The 22268-nt window shown below is 46.2% G+C and overlaps 1 protein-coding gene across 3 annotated transcripts in view; it reads right to left on the reverse strand.

Annotated features, from left to right (window-relative positions):
- GFRA2 (GDNF family receptor alpha 2) overlaps positions 1–22268 on the reverse strand; it is a 297825-nt gene that overhangs the window by 218732 nt on the left and 56825 nt on the right. Inside the window, exon 2 of one of the 3 annotated variants that reach the window (XM_086416119.1) lies at positions 217–281. The exons of the other annotated variants lie outside the window; for them this stretch is intronic. The gene's annotated coding sequence lies outside the window, so the exon portion shown is untranslated. The remainder of the gene's footprint in view (positions 1–216; positions 282–22268) is intronic. 3 annotated transcript variants of the gene reach the window in all.

Raw genomic sequence — 22268 nt, forward strand, 5'->3', positions numbered from 1 at the left:
AGAGGGGGAGCCGTGTGCACGGAGCAAGACAGAGCCAAACCCCCATGCTGGGCCAGGACCAAACATGTACTTGCAGTCACTTCTTTGGAAGCCACCAGGGCCCCTGTGGAGTGTCCTCTGGGTGGCATCTCTCTGTTCTCTCTGCCTCTTGCCTGCAGCCCTGGAACAGAAGCCAGAGCTGGCCTCCCTTGAGGCAGGCTCACAAGTGGTCCACACCTCATTCAGTGCTGCCAGAGGTCCCACCAGAGGCTGGAGGCTGGATCTTCTCTGCAGCTCTGAAACTGAAAATGTTAGTCATTCAGTCATATCTGACTTTTTTGATCCCATGGACTGTACTTCACCAGGCTCCTCTGTCCATGGGATTCTCCAGGCAAGAATACTGGAGTGGGTTGCCATGCCTCTCTCCAGGGGATCTTCCCAACCGAAGGATGGAACCCGCATGTCTCATGTCTCCGGCACTGGCAGGCGGGTTCTTTACCACTAGCACCACTGCAGCTCTAACCTCTTCTAAATTCCCAAGCCACTTTTCCACAGCTCCTAGAGACTGTGCGGCTGGTTTCCCCAGGCTGGATCAGCCAGGCAGTTGAGTGCCCCTCCCAGGACTAAATCCCAAAGAATGTCTTGGCTAACCAAACTCTAACCAAACTCATGGGCAGGGCCCAAGAATGTGGAGTGTCTCCTGTCCTCCATCCACCTCGGGTGCTTGGTGGGCTCGAGGAGCAGCCGTTTATAGTCCCAAAGTCCACAGCCCCTCTCCACAGGTTCTTCAAATGCCAGAGACCCTGGGGTCCCCCTGCGTACAAAGCCCTCCCCTATGCACACCCCCAAAGGCTGTCCTGAAGAGCTCCACTCTGGGAGTGAAACGGGGGTCTTCCCCTCCACCCCCAGCCCAGGACACTCACTGCAGAGTCTGCCTTAGCTTCCTTTGTTGTTGTTGTTGTTTTTTAATTTAAAAAAAAATTAATTATAGATTTACAGGAAGTTATAATTTAAAAAAAACAGTATGACGGGTCTCATAGACCCTTCATGCAGTTTCCCCTCACAGTTACAATGGACATAACTCTCCTACAGTATCACCAGGAAACCGACAGAGCACCGCGAGTGCCTGCAGTCCCCGGCCACTTTCTCACAAGCAACCACCGCTGCAACCAAGATATAGAGCCATCCGTTGCCACCAGGGCCCCTCCTCCTCTTCCTCCCCCTCTCACACCCCTGCCCCCATCCTCACCTCCCCAGCCCCAGGTCGTCACTAGCGGTTTTCTATCTCTGCTAAGTATGTCACTTCCGGTCTTTGCACCACTGAGCTAGTGGCCACTGGAAACCACCTCAGAGACAGGGCAGACCCCAGATGAGAAGACTGACCAGGGCCGGCAGGCCCAGGACACAAGTGGCCCCAGGAGTCCAGCCTCACCTGGATCCAGGTACCTCACATACCTGGAGCCTGTGTGCCCCAAACCTGCCTTCACCTGCCCGTGTCGGGCCTTCTCACTCCTCTCCCAGTTTGCCTCCATCCTCTTGCTGCCCTGGACAGGGTCCCTCATCCGTCTGGCACTGGAAAGCAGCTGCTCTCTGCTGCCCTCATCAGGCAGTCTGCTGCTCCAAGTGTCTGGGCCCCAGGATTTTAATTTGAAATTCTCCCAAGTCATGCTTCCCCATACTGTACTGACATAATTCATTTTTATTACCTAAATATAGGGCTTAATATTTTTCCCTGTTAAATTTCATCTTGTTTGTTTCAGGCATCATTTCAGCTTATCAGGATGTTTTCAAAGCCTCAGCTATCTCTCTGGACCTCAATTATCCCTTCTAACTGTCATCTAAAAATTTAATAATGCTGCCCTCTGTGTCTTCACCCACGTCACAGATGAAAGGTTGACTTGAAGCGAGTTCTGTGGCACAATACTAGGAGCCCCCCTTCTAAACTGAGATTTGAGATTTAATCAATCTCCTTTAGGGAACAATTTTTCAGCAACTGTAGGTCCCCCGCAAGTGCATATCAGCTGGACTTCTTTTTTTTCCATTTATTCACAAGGTTGCCATGAATGATTTTACACTGTCCATTCAAGGGTTGGCCAGCCGAGGTAGCTAAGCCTCATCAGTCTCTCAGTATAAAACATGCTCACACTTCCTTTTGTACCCAAGTTATAGCGCCTTTGAGTCTCATTTCATCAGGAGCCTGATTCCCAAATATGCCCAAGAATACTCAGGATTGTATACATTTATCTAAAACACAGCCCTCCAAAAGGTTACCTAACTGTTTTACCTGCAAACAAACCTGAAACTCAGAGGCCAGTTTTGGTCCTCGGCCTTATTTGTGGAGGCAAAGATGGCTTTCTGAGGTCAGTCATGACCCTCAGTCGTGTCCCACTCTATCTGAGGTCAGACAGAGGACATCAAATCTGCCCAGGACCCAAGTTTTGCATCTGTAATTGGAAGCCTGCAGTTTTCCCCCCTCCAAACTTTAAGCTTTTTATTTTGTATTGGAGTGTACCCAATTAACAATGTTGTGATAGTTTCAGATGAACAGCAAAGGGACTCAGCCATACATATTCATGTATCCACTCTCCGCCAAGGCCCCCCTCCCTCCCAGGCTGCCACATAACATTGAGCAGAGTTCCCTGTGCTATACAGTATGTCCTTGTTGGTTGGTCATTTTGAATATAGCAGTGTGTACATGACCATCCCAAACTCCCTAACTGTCCCTTCCCTCCCCCACCCCACCCTGCAACCATAAGTTCATTCTCTAAGTCTGTGAGTTTCTTTCTCTTTTGTAAGTAAGGTAATTTGTATCATTTCTTTTTAGATTCCACATATAAGGGATGTCATACAATATATCTCCTTCTTTTTCTGACTTGCTTCACTCAGTATGATAATCTCGAGGTCCATTCATGTTGCTGCAAATGGCATTATTTCATTCCTTTTAATGGCTGAGTAATATCCCATTGTATATATGTACCACATGGAAGCCTGCAGCTTTCCCCCAGACTCACCAGGGCCCCAGGACATTAGGGCTCTAGAACTGTCTCCCCCATACCCCTGACTGATGGTCCTACAGGCCTGACCCCAAGCCTGAGTCCCCCTTTCCTACTGGTAAGTTTCTACCCATGGAGCCTTGCTGTTCTTTCCTGCCTGCAGCCATCAAATACATCCATGTAGACAAGAGGTCCCATTCCCCATCTCTGTGAGGACCCCTCTGCTCCTGTGTATGCTCAGGATAAAACCTGAGACTTAAGAGAGAGGTACCATCAACAAGGTTGCCCTCTACCCAAGTTCCATGTCACATGGACAGTATCAGGAGAAGGGTAACCCCTCATCCACCACTCTGGGCTGAGCAGAAGCGCCCTGTGCCACCCTGATGATCAATTTAACAGCCGTCAAAAGAAGAAAGCAGGTGGGATTATCTGCTTTGTTCTAAGTGAACTCATGCTAGCTTCTAGCAATCACCTTTCTTTTCTAAGAACTCACAAATCATCAATTTCAGGCATCTGTTTCAGAATTTTGCCAAGAATCAACATTGAAATGACTGAATAATCATTTCCAGAATCAGGGAAGGTTTCAGGCTAACTGGGCCTGATGAATGAGTAAGATCCTTAAGTGGAAACCAAGGCTTCTCCAAGTCCTGTCAGCTGTTCTTCCCCTCTCACTCACCATCATGACCACATTCACACCCACATGTTCACACACGTACCCAGGAGACACCCTCCACTGAACTATACTCAGAGGCCCCCACAGCCCCTCTAACAAGGACATGCCATCCAGCACAAAGACACTCTAAGTCAGCATTCCTGATTCCTCCCCATCTTTTCATCTCATTCAGAATGGCTGTGTCCTCTGTCCATCACCCCCATCCCTTCCCAGGAGGTAATAGACATCTTCATATGTGTAATTGTAACTATGGCTGAGGAGCCGCATGATGGCGGGGCAAAGGGAGCCAGGCACGTGGGAAGGTGCTCAGACGGGCTCTGACCCATGCCGCACACACACCTCCATCTGTCAGCAGCCGCCCTCCCTGTGTGGGAAGTTGATGGAGCGTTGACTGCCAGTTCACTAACGTCCTTGTCTGCAGACGCTGCAAAGACACAGTTTTCCAAAGAGGAATTCTGAGGCTTAGACTCCAGTCTTCTCAAAATGATAGTAATTAAAGTGGAGAAGAGCAGCACGTCTGGGCCCCTCCTTAACCTGTCATTTCTGGGCTGATGATGGGAATCTTCAAGGTCACTCTGTCCTCCTCCTAGATGACCCCCTTCTTTTCTTCCTGCTCCTCTCACCTCTCCAAGCCAGGCCTCAGACAGCCAAGGGCCCAGCTTTCCCCAATCATCAGTAAGGCCAACCAGGTCCCCTAGAATGAGCCTGTATTGCAGGCTCATTCATGTCTGACTCTTTGAGACCCCACGGACTGTAACCCTCCAGGTTCCTCTGTCCATTGGATTCTCCAAGCAAGAATACTGGAGTGGGTAGCCATGCCTTTCTCGAAGGGACCTTTCCAACCCAGGGATCAAATCCTAGTCACCTGAGTCTCCTGTATTGCAGGCAGATTCTTCACTGTCTCATCCACTAGGGAAGCCCTCCCCTAGAATAGCAGGTGCCTTCAAAACTCAGCTCTTGGGAGTTGCTGAGTCTTCTTAGACTGGTCATCTAGGCCTCATGGAGTCTGGGGCTGGGGCAGAGACAGTGTCAGAGCTGGAAATGACCTCAGCACCATCCAGACCTTCTAATTTCACACAGGAGGAAACTGAGGTTCCAGAGAGAGAAGTAACTTGCTTAAGTTCAGTTGAATAGTCACAGAGTGAGAATGAGGGCTCAATTCTCCTGATTTCTGGTTTATTCCACTAACTCAGAGCCATTGACTGAAGGCAGGCACTGTGCTGGGTGTTTTACATAAATTATTTCTAATTTTGAGAAAATGGAGTGATCAGTCCAAGGTTACATACATCAAAAGTGGTAGATGAGAGATTCAAGCTCATTATCCCATTCTTTCTCATAAACAGCCATCAAGGGCAGCCAGAAGCCAGTTTGTGTGGGTTTGTGAATGTATAAGAGTGTGTCTCACACTCCAATAGGAGAAGTCCTGAAATCTATGACCCACCTATGGGGTTCCACTGATAACATTCCATGTCCTTCACAGTAAGGACCGCCCGTGGCCAAATGTCATCAAAGGTGGGGTCAGGAAGGACAGATGCACCTGAATACAAGAGACAAGAAAGGATTCAGAGGAGAAAGTATACCTGGAGGTTGACCAAGGAGTAAGACCTGGAGCATAAGATGGAAACAGGAAGAACCTTGGAATTAGGGAACTCTCAAGGCCTAAAATTCATCATTCAAAAAACCAAGATCATGGTATCTGGTCCCATCACTTCATGGCAAATAGGTAGGGAAAAAACGGAAACAGTAGCAGGTTTTATTTTCTTGGGCTTCAAAATCACTGCGAATGGTGGCTGCAGCCATGAAATTAAAAGATGCTTGCTCCTTGGAAGAAAAGCTATGACAAACCTAGACAGCCTATTAAAACCAGAGACATGACTTTACCGACAAAGGTCCATATAGTCAAAGCTACAGTTTTTCCAGTAGTCATGTACAAATGTGAGAGTTGGACCATAAAGAAGGTTGAGTGTCAAAGAATTGATGCTTTTGAACTGTGGTGCTGGAGAAGACTCTTGAGAGTCCCTTGGACAGCAAGGAGATCAAACTAGTCAATCCCAAAGGAAATCAACCCTGACTATTCTTTGGAAGGACTGATGTTGAAGCTGAAGCTCCAGTACTTTGGCCACCTAATGCAAAAAGCTAATTCATTGGAAAAGACTCTGATGCTGGGAAAGATTGAGGGCAGGAGGAGACGGGGGTGAAAGAGGATGAGATGGTTGGATGTCATCACTGACTGGATGGACATGAGTTTGAGCAAACTCTGGGAGATAGTGAAGGACAGGGAAGCCTGGTGTGCTGCAGTCCACAGGGTCACAAAGAGTCGGACATGACTTAGGGACTGAACACAACAAAGTGGACCTAGTAAAACCTTAAGCCCCTCTTGGGTATTGCTTATTCATAAAAGAAACAAGGGATGCACATTCCCAATCTAGCTCCCAGATGTCTGCCCACTCCCTCCCCATATTCCATCCCCTACCTCATGGATTTGGCAGGAGGATTGATCAGATCTCAGAGGAAGTGATGGGATAAATTTGCTCCTAGGGCACTGGCTCCACACACTACTTGCTTACCCAAGCTCTTGGGAAGGTAAGAGGTTTTGCAAAGAAAAGTTAGAGGAGAGGCAGTGGAGGGGAGCGAATGGAAAAAGACCAACCCCATCATGGACTTGGGCATAGCCCCCTGAGGCTTTTGTGGGTGGTGGGGCACTGCTTTCTTAGCTCTCCCCATGAGATGAAACAATTGCCATGTCATTGTCAGTTGAGTTATAACAACTTCCTTACCGTTTTTCTTTGCAAAATGAGGCTGATAATAGTATGCACCGCACAGGTTGGTTGTGAGGGTTAAATAAGACGCAAAGTACCTGCCAGAGTGGCTGGCACATAATCAGCCCACAATAAATGTTAGATTTTTATTATTGTTTTTATTTCTAGCTTGATGAAAAATGCATTATTTTTACACTGTTATAAAACTAAGAAAACCACGAGTTAGGTCCCACAAATTTCATTGCCAAGATCATGTACTTTGGACAGTTCTATTACATTTGTGTTATTTAAACAAAAATTTCCCTTCTCGGGCAAGTTCAGAGGAAAGCATTTCCTCTACCGACCCAAGGCAGTGCTTATGCTCATAAAATACAACTTTTTCATTTCAAGGTGATTTCTAACTGCTCCTCATCACAGTATAATTCTGAGGTCAGTGGGGCAGGCATTGTTCAATTTCCTTTATTAGATGCTGAAACTCATGGTAAAGGAAGTTTGTTGCTGGACCTAAAGCTTGGTCCCTGGTGCCCTGCTTAGTCTGCAATCCAGAAACATTGAATACGATAACTCAGCAGAATGCCTGCCTGTCCTCCCCAGCAGTCACTATTTGTGACCTGCCTCTGCCCTTTGCTGAGTCCTGCAGCTGTCCCAGGCTTCTTTCTAACCCAACGGGACCCTCACCTGAGAATGAGATGTTCAGCATCTTGAGGAGTCTGGAATTGTATGCAAAGATGCTAAAATTGCTCTTTTAAAAGGCACATAATGCAGAGTATATCATGAGAAATGCTGGGCTGGAAGAAGCACAAGCTGGAATCAAGATTGCTGGGATCAATAACCTCAGATATGCAGATGACACCACCTTTATGGCAGAAAGTGAAGAGGAACTAAAAAGCCTCTTGATGAAAGTCAAAGAGGAGAGTGAAAAAGTTCGCTTAAAGCTCAACATTCAGAAAACTAAGATCGTGGCATCTGGTCTCATCATTTCATGGCAAATAGATGGGGAAACAGTGGAAACACTGTCAGACTTTATTTTGGGGGGCTCCAAAATCACTGCAGATGGTGACTGCAGCCATGAAATTAAAAGACGCTTAATCCTTGAAAGGAAAGTTATGACCAACCTAGATAGCATATTCAAAAGCAGAGACATTACTTTGCCAACAAAGGTCCATCTAGTCAAGGCTATGGTTTTTCCTGTGGTCATGTATGGATGTGAGAGTTGGACTGTGAAGAAAGCTGAGCACTGAAGAATTGATGCTTTTGAACTGTGGTGTTGGAGAAGACTCTTGAGAGTCCCTTGGACTGCAAGGAGATCCAACCAGTCCATTCTAAAGGAGATCAGCCCTGGGTGTTCTTTGGAAGGAATGATGCTAAAGCTGAAACTCCAGTACTTTGGCCACCTCATGCGAAGAGTTGACTCATTGGAAAAGACTCTGATGCTGGGAGGGATTGGAGGCAGGAGGAGAAGCGGACGACAGAGGATGAGATGGCTGGATGGCATCACCAACTCGATGGACATGAGTTTGAGTGAACTCCGGGAGTTGGTGATGGACAGGGAGGCCTGGCATGCTGCGATTCATGGGGTCACAGAGTAGGACACGACTGAGAGACTGAACTAACTAAATAATACAGAGATGCTTTTCCAAACCACAGGGAGTTCCAGTACCCAACTCTGCCATTACCAGCTCTACCGCCACCCCTACCCCTGTTCACAACTAATCCCTTTCCTTGCCTAGCCTGCTTTCAAAAAGATAGCCAGCCTCACCTTGGTATTATTGCTTTGACAAGGGTCACAGCTGGTACAAGCTCTGTCTGGTCAAAGCCCATATTCCTCCAGGTATCAGAGTTCTTCCAAGTATTAGCTATCTTGAATATCAGTGTTTCCCATTACCACTCCCTTGTAGGCTTACTCCCCAACAGGTTGGCTGACCACCATTCACCAAACATGTAGGGCCATCCTCCAAGGTTTGGCTCAGCCTTCTCTCCTAGAAAGGCTTCTCCTAACTGACCCAGCTTCTGCCCATCCTCCTGGATCCTGGTCAAAAGGCTTTTCCTATAGGAAGCCCTCTTAGACTATCCCAGTGCACACTGTTTACCACTATTTTCTAGCTCCCTAAAGCCATTAGGGCTTCCCAGGTGGTGCCAGTGGTAAAGAACCCACCTGCCAATGCAGAGGACATAAGAGATGCAGGTTCAGTCCCTGGGTCAGAAAGATCCTCTGGAGAAGGAAATGGCAACCCACTCCAAATTCTTGCCTGGAAAATCCCATGAACAGAGGAGCCTGGCAGGGTACGTCTACGGGGCCACAAAAAGTCGGACACGAGTGAAATGACTTAGCATGAAGCCATTATCGTTAGGCTGCTTTTTTTTTTCAAACTGCAAGTTGTATATACTTAAGGGTCATGGAAATCAGTTCCATAGGCCACAATGAGTAGTCTTTAATAAAATTGAGTAGAATATAAAATATCAGAATATATTGCCAGTGATAGGTATTGATGCTGACATGCCCATGCACGTATACATATATACGTGTTGCATACAGATGCAGTGTAAGATCCATTTCTCAGGGGAAGGTGCAGATAAGGACTCTGCACTCTGAATGGCCTGGATGTCTGTCCCCTACCTGCGCTCACAGACTCCAGGACCCCTGCAGAGACAACGGCTGAGAAAAAAAAAAAAAATTGCTCACTGTGAGTTGCAGTTGAAACTTCTTGACAAATATTGGGTATGAATGCTTTCCATCCTCAGTAGAACCAGGAACCTATAATCTGTCCAACTTCTCCACCAGAGATGCCAGGACTGGGATGGTTGAGAAGGGAGGAGGAGGAGCCTCCGGAAGTCCCTCCCACCTGGGAGAGAAAGCGTGAGCCGGCAAACTGTCCACCACCTTGCATTAAAGCACACTGCTGCCACACTGAAGCATGGGTTCCAGGTGACCGTGGCAGGAAAGAGAGAACTGGAGGGCTGCACACAACGACACATCCTTCCCCGCCCAGCCTTTGGCCAAACCTTGTCCCATAGCTCCCACTGAACCCCCAGGAAGATGGGAAGTGCAGAGAAGCACATAGATGCCTGGTGAGCAGTAAATGTCTCTACCAGGACTCTGGGTGAGCCCTCGCCTTGCTACTAACTACACTTCACTCTGTGTAAAAACCTACCCTCTCCATCTGCCCAGTTATCCATTCCATGGGGCTCTGGGTGTTTGTTCTCAAGTAAACACTGTACTAACTTCTGGAAATACAGATGACAAAGACAGTACCCCAGTTTGGATCACCCCGGAAGTAGACCATGAGCCAGGGATCAAAGCACATGTGACCAACTTGGGGTGCAGGAAACACCAGCCAGGTAGAAGAAAGGGCCCCAAAAGATGCATTTTGTTATGCCGCCTACTTCGTCGGGTGTCTAAGTGCAATCCCATGGAGAAGCTCTGGAAAATAGTGAAAATCACACCTCAAAATGATCCCCACTGGAGGATTAGGGAGTTCAGCTATTTCTCAACCCATTCCTGTAAGTGATTAAATTCTCATCTTCTTGCCAAATTCTTGGTTTTCCAGGCTCTCTTGAACCTAGCTATCACATAACTCGATTCTGGCCAGTGGGAAGAAAAAGGAGATCTGCTGGCAAGGGTTCTGGAGTAGCCTTTGCTCTCTTGAGCCCAAGAACAGATGGATTTACTGCTGGTCCTTCCTATCCTCTGCCCCTGAATGCAAATGTGATGCCTTAAGTTACTATAGTCATCTTTCGACCATCAGGTATTGAACAGGAGGACAAGTTAAGCATGGCAGCGTGGAAAGGGAGGAGGGACTTGGAACTCTGACAGCATCACTGAACAGCCAAACAATGTCTGGCAACAGCCTGTTTTCTCATCATGTGAGAAGTGTAAGGTCCTCTAGACTTAAGCCCCATCTACTCCAGTACCCTCCACTTGCAGCCCAATGCAATCCTAACCAGCCTAAGTGGATGACTTCAGGGAAAGGATCCTTTGTACATGTCTAAGTCACGTCCAGGGCTGGTGAGAGTTTTGATTTGGCTGGAGGACGGCATGTGCATTACAGATTGGAGGGGAAGAGGCTGCAGAAGAAGGTTAAGCACAGAATATCATATGTCTACATTGCCATTTAAAGGATTACAAAGGAGAGGTTTACAGAGCCCCACACAAAGACATGTGATAATCATTTGTGTTTCAGAAAATAACTGCAATCAATCATACAAAGAGGGAAGGAATATTAATAGCTTGGGAATTCACATACTCAACTATTATATATAAAACAGATATTTTAAGGACTTCCCTGGTGGTCTCATGATTAAGAATCTGCCTTGCAATGCAGGGGACATGGGTTCAATCCCTGATCAGGGAACTAAGATCCCACATGCTGTGGAACAACTAAGCCTGCACGCCACAGTGAAAGATCCCACATGACAATGAAGATCTGAGTGCAGTAAGTAAGGCCCAATGCAGCCAAATAAATTCATATCTAAAAAACAAAACAGGTAATCTACAGGGCCTACTGTGTAGCACAGGGAACTCTACTCAATATTCTGTAGTAACCTATATGGGAAAAGAATCTGAAAAAGAATGAATACATGTATAACTGAATCACTTTGCTATACATCTGAAATGAACACAATATTGTAAATCAACTATACTCCAAAATAAAACTAAATTACAAAATTTTAAATCATACAAAGGAAGAAAGCTCACCCCCTTAAAGATATAGATGATCTCCTGTGGGTAGCACTCTTCTGCATTCTCTGCAGCCTCTGTTACAGCTGCCACTTAATACTGAATTGAATTGAAATAAAGTTACCTTAATCATTGTCCTGTGACATACACTGCTTGAATCAACTGCTAAAGCTACTCGGGTAGGTTTCAGGTATATTTCGGGCTCTGCCACTAACCCAGTTTGTGATACTGGCTGTGTGACTTCTCTCTCCAAGCCTCAACATCCTTACCTACACAGGAAAGTGTAGAACTTAGTCACTTTCTCCAATAATGCTGGGTACCTTGACGGACTACATATGGCAACCAGGACAGGTATCCAGGCTCACTCCACTTTATTTCCACGAACAGGCTGGGGAAGTTGGTGGAACAGCTTTACTAAGACCCTTAGCCACCAAGTGCTGAACAGAGAATACAGGTCAATAGCTATGCCATTCCAAACTGGATTTGGGGGAAAAAAAAACCTACAGATAAAATATATGTATTTCAATAGGTCTCGGATTCCAATCTGGTTCTTTCTATATAACGTGTATGCAAGTTTGGGTGGGAGGCTTTGTTTTTATTCTTCCAACTGTTATTTCAAAACCAAAGATGAGGGGAGCAGGGGAACCAAATGTTTTCTCATGTGGCATTCAAATAGTGATCAATGAACCCTAATTTAGGCACATGCCAGGGAGATCCACAAAGATGAGGCATTAGACTTCATGCTCACACACCTCTCAGCCCTCCAGTCCTAAATTATATTTGACATTTAATTAAAAACCCCAAGGCATTGAAGTCAAGAGCTGAACTACTACATTTCTAGAAAAGGAGCTGCTCTTTAGGATGGATTCATTTATCTCCTGTCACCAAAGGCATCAACACCTCCCCACCCCAGCCACCACCCCCAGCCCAGCTCCAACTCACCACAGGGAAGAAATACAGTGATGGGAGGAAGGGGACCATCCCTCTGCCCTCCCCTCCTCCCATACATAACTCCCTCAGACTCTGCACCTGTCAGGATAAAGCTGGTCCTGCCCTGGTGTCAGGTCACCCAGAGTCAACACCCCTTCTGGCTGCCCACCCATGCCCCACCCCAAATTCCCCACTCATTTCTTGTCCTAGAAACAGCATTTTTGCCTGTCCAGGGACATAAAGGTTTTCAGCATTGAGCATTTTTCCTTTTCCCCTTCCCCCCTCTCTCTATCCATCCTTTCCTGGCTGCAGAACTCACTGAGCACCTCTGCCTTTTAGGGTTGTTCTTAATGTGATGGGGGCACATAGACCCGTAAGACTCAACTCTTGATCTTTTGGTAGAAGCAGCCCAGTGTCTGCACTGGACGGAATGAGACAATGTTTAATTTGTGCCAAGGGGGCTCCAGACAACAGGGGCTTTGTGGGGTGTTTGTTTGTTTGTTAACTTTTTATTTTATATTGAAGTATCAATGTTGTGTTGGTTCCAGGTGTACAATGGTGATTCAGTTATATGCACGTACATGTATCTATTCTTTTGAACTGTGGTGTTGGAGAAGACTCTTGAGAGTCCCTTGGACTGCAAGGAGATCCAACCAGTCCATTCTGAAGGAGATCAGCCCTGGGATTTCTGTGGAAGGAATGATGCTGAAGCTGAAACTCCAGTACTTTGGCCACCTCATGCGAAGAGTTGACTCATTGGAAAAGACTCTGATGCTGGGAGGGATTGGGGGCAGGAGGAGAAGGGGACGACAGAGGATGAGATGGCAGGATGGCATCACTGACTCGATGGATGTGAGTCTGAGTGAACTCCGGGAGTTGGTGATGGACAGGGAGGCCTGGTATGCTGCAATTCATGGGGTCGCAAAGAGTCGGACATGACTGAGTGACTGAACTGAACTGGTTCTTTTTCAAATTCATTTCCCAAATTCAAATTAGGTTGTTACAGAGTATTGAGCAGAGCTTCCTGTATTATGCAATAGGTCCTTTGACGACAAAGGTCCATCTTTGGCTAGATCTAGTCAAAGCCATGGTGTTTCTAGTAGTCATGTACAGATGTAAGAGTTGGACCATAAAAAAGGCTGAGTGCCAAAGAACTGATGCTTTTGAACTGTGGTACTGGAGAAGATTCTTAAGAGTCCCTTGGACTGCAAGGAGATCAAACCAGTCAATCCTAAAGGAAATCAACTGAATGTTCATTGGAAGCACTGATGCTGAAGCTGAAGCTCCAATACTTTGGCCACCTGATACGAAGAGCTGACTCATTGGAAAAGACCCTGATGCTGGGAGGATTGAGGGCAGGAGGAGAATGGGACAGCAGAGAATGAGACGGTTGGATGGCATCATCAGTTGAACAGATCTGAGTTTGAGCAAACTCAGAGAGATAGTGAAGGACAGGGAAGACTGGCATGCTGCGGTCCATGGGGTTGCAAAGAGTCAGACACAACTTAGTGACTGAACAACAACAACAACAGTAAGTCCTTGTTGGTTATCCATTTTAAATATAGCAGTGTATACATGCCCATCCCAAACTCCCTAACTATCCCTTCCCCCCGTCCTTTCTCCCTAACCATAAGTTCTTTCTCTAAGTCCAGACCACAGGGGCTTTGGAGTCAGAGGCAAAGGCAACTCAGGCTGGCAGGAAAGGCTTAATGAAGGAGTTGGGGCTTGTTCTGAATCTCAAATATGGATACCATCTAGGAAAGCAGGGGGAAGAAGGGAAGCATTCCAAGCAGAGAGAAGAGCACACACAAAGGTCTGGAAACAAATAGCGAGAAGGCCTTTCTGCCTAAAGAAGGGGGTAAGTAAAGGCAAGCAGAGAAGCTGGGAGAAGCTCGGTGGGAGAAGTCTATTGATAAGAGGAAGTGCTGGCATGGGGTCCCTGCAGGGATTCGGCATTGGAAGAGTACAGCAGGCTGAGACTGCGTGCTGCTTTTCAACTATACTAGGGACCGGCTATGTATCCTTGGGCAGGCTGCCTCCTGGGATTTTCTTCCCTCTGTGAGCATCACCCTCATCCCTGCTTTCTTCCAACCTGCCTTGGGGACCAGATCAGCGCCACATGGTACGGGGTCCATGTCTATGGACTCTTCTTCCACACGTTTGAGATATCAGACCAAATGATCCTTCCCTAAATCATATCCAAGCTTCCCAGGTGGCACAGTGGTAAAGAATCTGACTGCCAATTCAGGAGACACAAAAGATACAGATTCAATCCCTGGGTCAGGAAGATCCCCTGGAGTAGGAAATGGCAACCCACTCCATGGACAGATAAGCCTGGCAGGCTACAATCCATGGAGTCGCAAAGCGTCAGATATGACTGAACATACACACACACACACACACACACACACAAATTAGCTCACAAACCCAGCAGAAGATCAGGACTCATTAGCAATGATTCAAATGCACAGAAATCTCACTCTGCTAAAAGCAGAGCATTTCATAACCTCTTAAATCACCTCATTCATGATTTCATCCTCAGAAGGTTTAGGAGCTAACAGAGGCAGCAGCTCTCTCAGGCTTAATTCTGATCAACCTAGAAGAAATTACTGAGTAGTGGAAATGATAGAAACCATGGATAGAGACACAGGAGCTTAGAGGAAAGTAAATGTGTCTTCTCACTGTTCAGAGCAGCCGAGAAAGAGAACAGTGGTGCAGAGAGAGAGAGACGTGTGTCAAAGACTTTTGGAAGTCTAATTTCCAGTCATTCAGAGAAAAGGTGGCTACAATTCTGTGACCAGAGACTCTAAAGGGGGAGACAGCTCAAGTAAGATGGGTAGCAATTTCTGGAGACAAGATTCTCTCTATATGATTGCAAAATATTCCAGTGGGAAAGAGAGGAAAGAGAAATCTAAAGTACATAATAAGAATTTTAGTCGCACCAGCAGCTTTCTGGCTTCAGCAAGAAAGCAGAATTACTCAGCCCCTCCCTTCTTCTACATCAAGGAGGGTGATCTTTGCCCTGAAAATCCAGTTTTAGCCATATCACTCCCAGCTCTACAAAATTCCATGGCTCCCTCTTTCACTGTGAAAGGCTTGCCCAAAGTGGACAGCCTCAGCTCTGCCCCCACTCCCATTGCCGCATCCAATGCCCTAGTCAGGGGTCATCAAGATACAGCCCATAAGCCAATCAAAGTTCATCATCTGTTTTTGTACAGCCTTCAAGCTAAGAATGCATTTTCATATCTTTTTAATGATGGGGGAAAAAATCAAAAATTTTTACTTCATGTTGGTGGGAACGTAAATTGGTTCAGCCACTGTGGAGAACAGTATGGAGGTTCCTTAAAGAACTAAAAATAGAATTACCATATGATCCAGAAATTCCATTCCTGGGCACATATCCAGAGAAAACTATAATTCAAAAAGACATGAACATGCAAAGACTATGCATTCGAAAAGGCTATGAACATCCATTCCAATGTTTATAGCAGCACTATTTACAATAGCCAATACATGGAAGCAACCTAGTGTCCGTCATCAGATGAATGGATAAAGAAGATGCGGTATGTAGATACCATGGAATACTGTGTGTGTGCTCAGTCACTGCAGTCATGTCAGACTTTGTGACCCCATGGACTGTGGCCCACCAGGCTCCTATGTCCATGGGATTCTCCAGGCAAGAATACTGGAGTGGGTCGCCATGCCCTCCTCCAGGGGATCTTCCTGACCCAGTGATCGAACCCACGTCTCCTGCATCTCCAGGTAGATTATTTACCCACTGAGTCATCTGAGAACCCCTACAATGGAATATTACTCAGCCATTAAAATAGAATGAAATAATGCCATCTGCAGCTACAAGGATGGACCTAGAGTTTATCATACTAAGTGAAGTCAGAGAAAAACAAATATCATGTGGATATCACTTATATGTTGAATCAAAAAGAAGATACAAGTTAACTTATTTACAAAACAGGAATAGAAAATAAAGAAACAAGTTACTTACAATAACCAGAGGGAAAGGGAGAAGGAGGGATAAATAAGGAGTTTGGAATTAACAGATATACACTAGTATATATAAAATAAAATAAACAAAAAGGACCTACTGTCTAGCACAGGAAGCTGTATTTAATGTGTAATAAATAGCTGTATTTATATATATATATTATATATATAATATATATTATGTATACACAAAAATATCTTCTTTTTCAGATTCTTGTCCATTATAGGTTATTATAGGATATTAAATACAGCTTCCTGTGCTAGACAGTAGGTCCTTTTTGTTTATTTTATATATACTAGTGTATATCTGTTAATTCCAAACTCCTAATTTATCCCTCCTTCTATGAACTCCTTATTGCCAAATTCAGACTTAAATTGAAGAAAGTAGGGAAAACCACTAGACCATTCAGGTATGACCTAAATCAAATCCCTTATGATGATACAGTGGAAGTGAGAAATAGATTTAAGGGCCTAGATCTGATAGATAGAGTGCCTGATGAACTATGGAATGAGGTTCGTGACATTGTACAGGAGACAGGGATCAAGACCATTCCCATAGAAAAGAAATGCAAAAAAGCAAAATGGCTGTCTGGGGAGGCCTTAAAAATAGCTGTGAAAAGAAGAGAAGCAAAAAGCAAAGGAGAAAAGGAAAGATATAAACATCTGAATGCAGAGTTCCAAAGAATAGCAAGAAGAGATAAGAAAGCCTTCTTCAGTGATCAATGCAAAGAAATAGAGGAAAACAACAGAATGGGAAAGACTAGAGATCTCTTCAAGAAAATCAGAGATACCAAAGGAACATTTCATGCAAAGATGAGCTCAATAAAGGACAGAAATGGTATGGACCTAACAGAAGCAGAAGATATTAAGAAGAGATGGCAAGAATACACAGAAGAACTGTACAAAAAAGATCTTCACGACCCAGATAATCACAATGGTGTGCTCACTGACCTAGAGCCAGACATCCTGGAATGTGAAGTCAAGTGGGCCTTAGAAAGCATCACTACGAACAAAGCTAGTGGAGGTGATGGAATTCCAGTTGAGCTATTCCAAATCCTGAAAGATGATGCTGTGAAAGTGCTGCACTCAATATGCCAGCAAATTTGGAAAACTCAGCAGTGGCCACAGGACTGGAAAAGGTCAGTTTTCATTCCAATCCCAAAGAAAGGCAATGCCAAAGAATGCTCAAACTACCGCACAATTGCACTCATCTCACAGGCTAGTAAAGTAATGCTCAAAATTCTCCAAGCCAGGCTTCAGCAATATGTGAACCGTGAACTTCCAGATGTTCAAGCTGATTTTAGAGAAGGCAGAGGAACCAGAGATCAAATTGCCAACATCCGCTGGATCATAGAAAATGTGAGAGAGTTCCAGAAAAACATCTGTTTCTGCTTTATTGACTATGCCAAAGCCTTTGACTGTGTGGATCACAATAAACTGTGGAAAATTCTGAAAGAGATGGGAATACCAGACCACCTGATCTGCCTCTTGAGAAATTTGTATGCAGGTCAGGAAGCAACAGTTAGAACTGAACATGGAACAACAGACTGGTTCCAAATAGGAAAAGGAGTTCGTCAAGGCTGTATATTGTCACCCTGTTTATTTAACTTATATGTAGAGTACATCATGAGAAACGCTGGACTGGAAGAAACACAAGCTGGAATCAAGATTGCCAGGAGAAATCTCAATAACCTCAGATATGCAGATGACATCACCCTTATGGCAGAAAGTGAAGAGAAACTAAAAAGTCTCTTGATGAAAGTGAAAGAGGAGAGTGAAAAAGTCGGCTTAAAACTCAACATTCAGAAAACGAAGATCATAGCATCCAGTCCCACCACTTCATGGGAAATAGATGGGGCAACAGTGGAAACAGTGTAAGACTTTATTTTTCTGGGCTCCAAAATCACTACAGATGGTGACTGCAGCCATGAAATTAAAAGATGCTTACTCCTTGGAAGGCAAGTTATGACCAACCTAGATAGCATATTCAAAAGCAGAGACATTACTTTGCCAACAAAGGTTCATCTAGTCGAGGCTATGGTTTTTCCTGTGGTCATGTATGGATGTGAGAATTGGACTGTGAAGAAGGCTGAGCACCGAAGAATTGATGCTTTTGAACTGTGGTGTTGGAGAAGACTCTTGAGAGTCCCTTGGATTGCAAGGAGATCCAACCAGTCCATTCTGAAGGAGATCAGCCCTGGGATTTCTTTGGGAGGAGTGATGCTAAAGCTGAAACTCCGGTACTTTGGCCACCTCATGAGAAGAGTTGACTCATTGGAAAAGACTCTGATGCTGGGAGGGATTGGAGGCAGGAGGAGAAGGGGCCGACAGAGGATGAGATGGCTGGATGGCATCACTGACTCGATGGACATGAGTCTCAGTGAACTCCGGGAGTTGGTGAGGGACAGGGAGGCCTGGTGTGCTGCGATTCATGGGGTCACAAAGAGTTGGACACGACTGAGTGACTGAACTGAACTGAACTGATCTGAGTCACTTTACTGTGTACCTGAAACTAACACAACATTGTAAATCAACGATATTTCAATTTTTTAAAAAAAGAATTCTACTTTATGACATGTAAAAATAATACATAATTCAAGTTTCAGTGTTCATAAATAACGTTTATTGGCACATGGTCACACTCAAACAGGTACACACTGCCTCCTTTGCTAGGGCTGCCGTAACCAAGTACCAGCGATCAGGGGGCTTAACAGAAAACGTTTATTTTCTCAGAGTTCTGGAGGCTGGAGGGCCAAGACCAAGGTGTCGGCAAGGATGGTTTCTCTGGAGGCCTCTCTTCTTGGCTTGCAGATGGTTGTCTTCTCCCTGTGTCCTCACGTCGCCTCCCCTCTGAACATGTCTATGTCCTAATCTCTTCTTATAAGGACACCAGTCATACTGGATCAAGGTCCACCTAGGGACCTCATTTTAACTTAATCACCAGTTTAAAGACCCCCATCTCCAAATGTATTCATATTCTGAGATACTGGGCGTTAGGACTTCAATATATAGATCTGGGGGGATACAACTCAACGTAATTCTGCCTATGACTGCTTTTGCACTACAACAGAACTTAATAGTTGTGACAGAGACCATAAGGTTCCCAGGTGGCGCTAGTGGTAAAGAATTCGGCTGCCAATGTAGGAGACATGAGACATGGGTTCAATCCCTGGATCAGGAAAATCCCCTGGAGTAGGGCACAGCAACCCACTCCAGTATTCTTGCCTGGAGAATCCCATGGACAGAGGAGCCTGGCAGGCTACAGTCCATAGAGTCACATGGACAGAACTGAAGCGATTTATCACGTGTGAGTACATCCACAACAGAGACCATGTGGTCCCCAAAGACCCTTCCAGACACACTTTTCTTATCTGTGGACTATTTACAATTTGGCCTTTTGCAAAAAAAAAGTTTGCCAACCTCCCCTAGACAATCTGTACTTTCTAAAGATCCCTCCAACACCATGCCTCCCTTTCTTATTGCAGATCTGAGCTCCCGATGAAATGTACTGCTGCTGCTAAGTCGCGTCAGTCATGTCCGACTCTGTGTGACCCCATAGACAGCAGCCCACCAGGCTCCCCCATCCCTGGGATTCTCCAGGCAAGAACACTGGAGTGGCTTGCCATTTCCTTCTCCAATGAAAGTGAAAAGTGAAAGTGAAGTCCCTCAGTCGTGTCCGACTCTTAGCGACCCCGTGGACTGCAGCCTACCAGGCTCCTCCGTCCATGGGATTCTCCAGGCAAGAGTACTGGAGTGGGGTGCCACTGCCTTCTCCAGTACACGAAATGTACATGCCTTCTCATTTTCACTGATAAAATCCTTCCTATTTTTCAAGACACGACCCCCGGCCATAGCTTTATGTGTGACCACTCCCAGGGGCCTTTGCATTCAAGCCAAAGAAATGAGTTTCTCATGAGACACTTCCAGGTAGTCAGACACAGTGAATAAAACAGCAGCCCCTTCCACTTTTCACACGTTCCACACAAGGGTGGGTGTGGGGCTGGAGGACTGGCACCAGAGTCTCTGGGAGGAACGGCAGACACAGCTGGGACTTAGATGTGATGGAGTTGTCATCACTCTGGAAATGGGTGAGTCTGAGGAACAAGCCTTAGAGACACAAGCGGAAAGAAAAAGTGGCAGAAGATTCTAGGTCAGAGTGCTCTAAAAGTTTGGGTATCAGAGGACAGAAGAGGGGCAGCTGAAAGAGGAGGAAAGTCAGTGACAGGGACTGGGAAGGGAGCTTGAATAGAACAGGAGGGCATCATGGTATCTCGGAGACAGGGTCCCGGCAGCACAGTGTCCCAATGCCCTGAGCGAGATGCTGGCATTGAAGGGAAGTGGCACGGAGAAATGAGTCATGGGTCTGGGCCTCTCATGTCACCAGGTTGCATGACAGGTTAGGTCACCTGAGCACAAGTCTATAAAGGAGACAAAAATATCAGTGGGGCAATTTCTCGGGTAGCCCAGTGACTAAGACACTGTGCTCCCACTGCAGGGGGGCCAGGTTCAATCCCTGGTCAGGGAACTAGATTCCACATGTTACAACTAAGACCCGGCACAGTCAAATAAATTTTTTAAAATGTTTTAAATCAGTGGGATAAAGAAGTAAATTAGTACCAAATTACTCAGGTAATACATGGCTTCTTCAATAAGAAGGTCCCCACTCCCACCAAAATGGACCGGCTTGGGTAGGGATCACTGACACTCCTCTCAGGCACCAACTCCAACTCCACTGAAAAAGAGTGGGATGGGTATTTTACAAAACCTGTCAGTAGTGTACCATAATGTAAGCTGCTACCCGGATATGTACCAAAGTGGTCCAGGCCCAGGCTCCAGTTCTGCTGAGCATCAGTCTGTGATGAATCCTTCCCTTAGCCTCAGCGTCCTCATCAGAAACACAAAGGGCTGGGTCAGGTCCTTCCAGACTCTTCCAGCAGTAATATTCTGGGAGGGGACGCTGAGAGAGATTGGGCATAATGTGTGCCCTGTGGAGGCCTGCCAGGTGTGGGGAGAGTTGGGAGGGGGGCAGGCAAGAGAGAGTACCAGCTGGATGAAACCCAGAAACCTTCACTGTGGCTTATTTGCCTTGAAAGCTTGATAAGGGAATGATGCAGAGATCGGGGAGGGTGGGGAGGGCGGACAGTGACCTTGCAAATGGGGCCACTGGCAGACACAGGGTGTGCTCAGCCAGCTGTGTGCACAGACACACACTTAGCTGGTACACACTTGTCTTGAATGCACATTCAAGCTGAGGGGGAAGGAAGGGGCTACAGAAGGAGCTATGGAGAAGGAAATGACAAAGGGTGATCAAGAGACCCCGTTCTGTTTCAGTCCTGCCCAAAGCCATGTCACTTTCCCATTTTATAGAGAGAGAAACTGAAGCCGATGGAGGATGGAAGTCCCAGGTGCTGACCATGGTCTGGGTGGGTCTCACTTAGACTGACCAGCAAGCGGGAAAAGAGGGAGGCAGGGAGGAGACTGTGGTGAACGAAGATGGCTCAGATGGGGGGTGTGATGGAAAACACCTCACTCTTTCTAGAAGAAAAAGCCACAAGCAAACAGAGCTCCCATCAGCAGGGAGGAAAGAGGAACATGTTCTCGGCACTGAGGCCTGCGGTCAAATAAGTGGATCCACAGCCTCATCTCCTCACTCCCTCATATCTGTTTCCATGAGCCCAACCTCCGGAAGGACACTCCTTCCACAGCGACTCAAGTCCTAATCTCTGTACCGCCACTCTTTGTTTGAAGACACTATTCCCTTGACTCCCAGCCATACCCTAGGCCTCACTCACCAACATCCCCCTCCTAAAGATTTCTCAATCCCTTAGACTCATGCCTATCTTGTTAATTCTGCTCTTTCAGTACCATGGTATGGAGTCTAAGAGCCACTGGGGGGTTCTACCAGCTTTCCATCTTGTAGACATGCATGCTGTGTGTTAGTCACCCAGTTGAGTCCAACTCTCTGCGACCCCCTGGACTGTATTCTCCAGGCAAGAATACTGGAGTGGGTTGCCATGCCCTCCTCCAGGGGATCTTTCCCACCTAGGGATCAAACCTGTGTCCCTTATGTCTCCTGCATCGGAAGGCGGGTCCTTTACCACTAGCGCCACCTGGAAAGCCCATCAGCCTCCCTGGGGCCCTCATGCATGGATTCAGCCTGTCCTCCTGGCTAAAAGCAAGAAGAGAGAGACTGAATTCTCTGGCCAGCCCTGCTGCTGTGAGTTCAGTGCGAAGTCTCCCAGAGGGTGATGGGT

The sequence above is a fragment of the Bos grunniens genome, chromosome 8 (assembly GCF_055505025.1).
Source record: "Bos grunniens cultivar Pamir isolate PY7600 chromosome 8, Bosgru_T2T1.0, whole genome shotgun sequence".
Taxonomy (NCBI): Eukaryota; Metazoa; Chordata; class Mammalia; order Artiodactyla; family Bovidae; genus Bos; species Bos grunniens.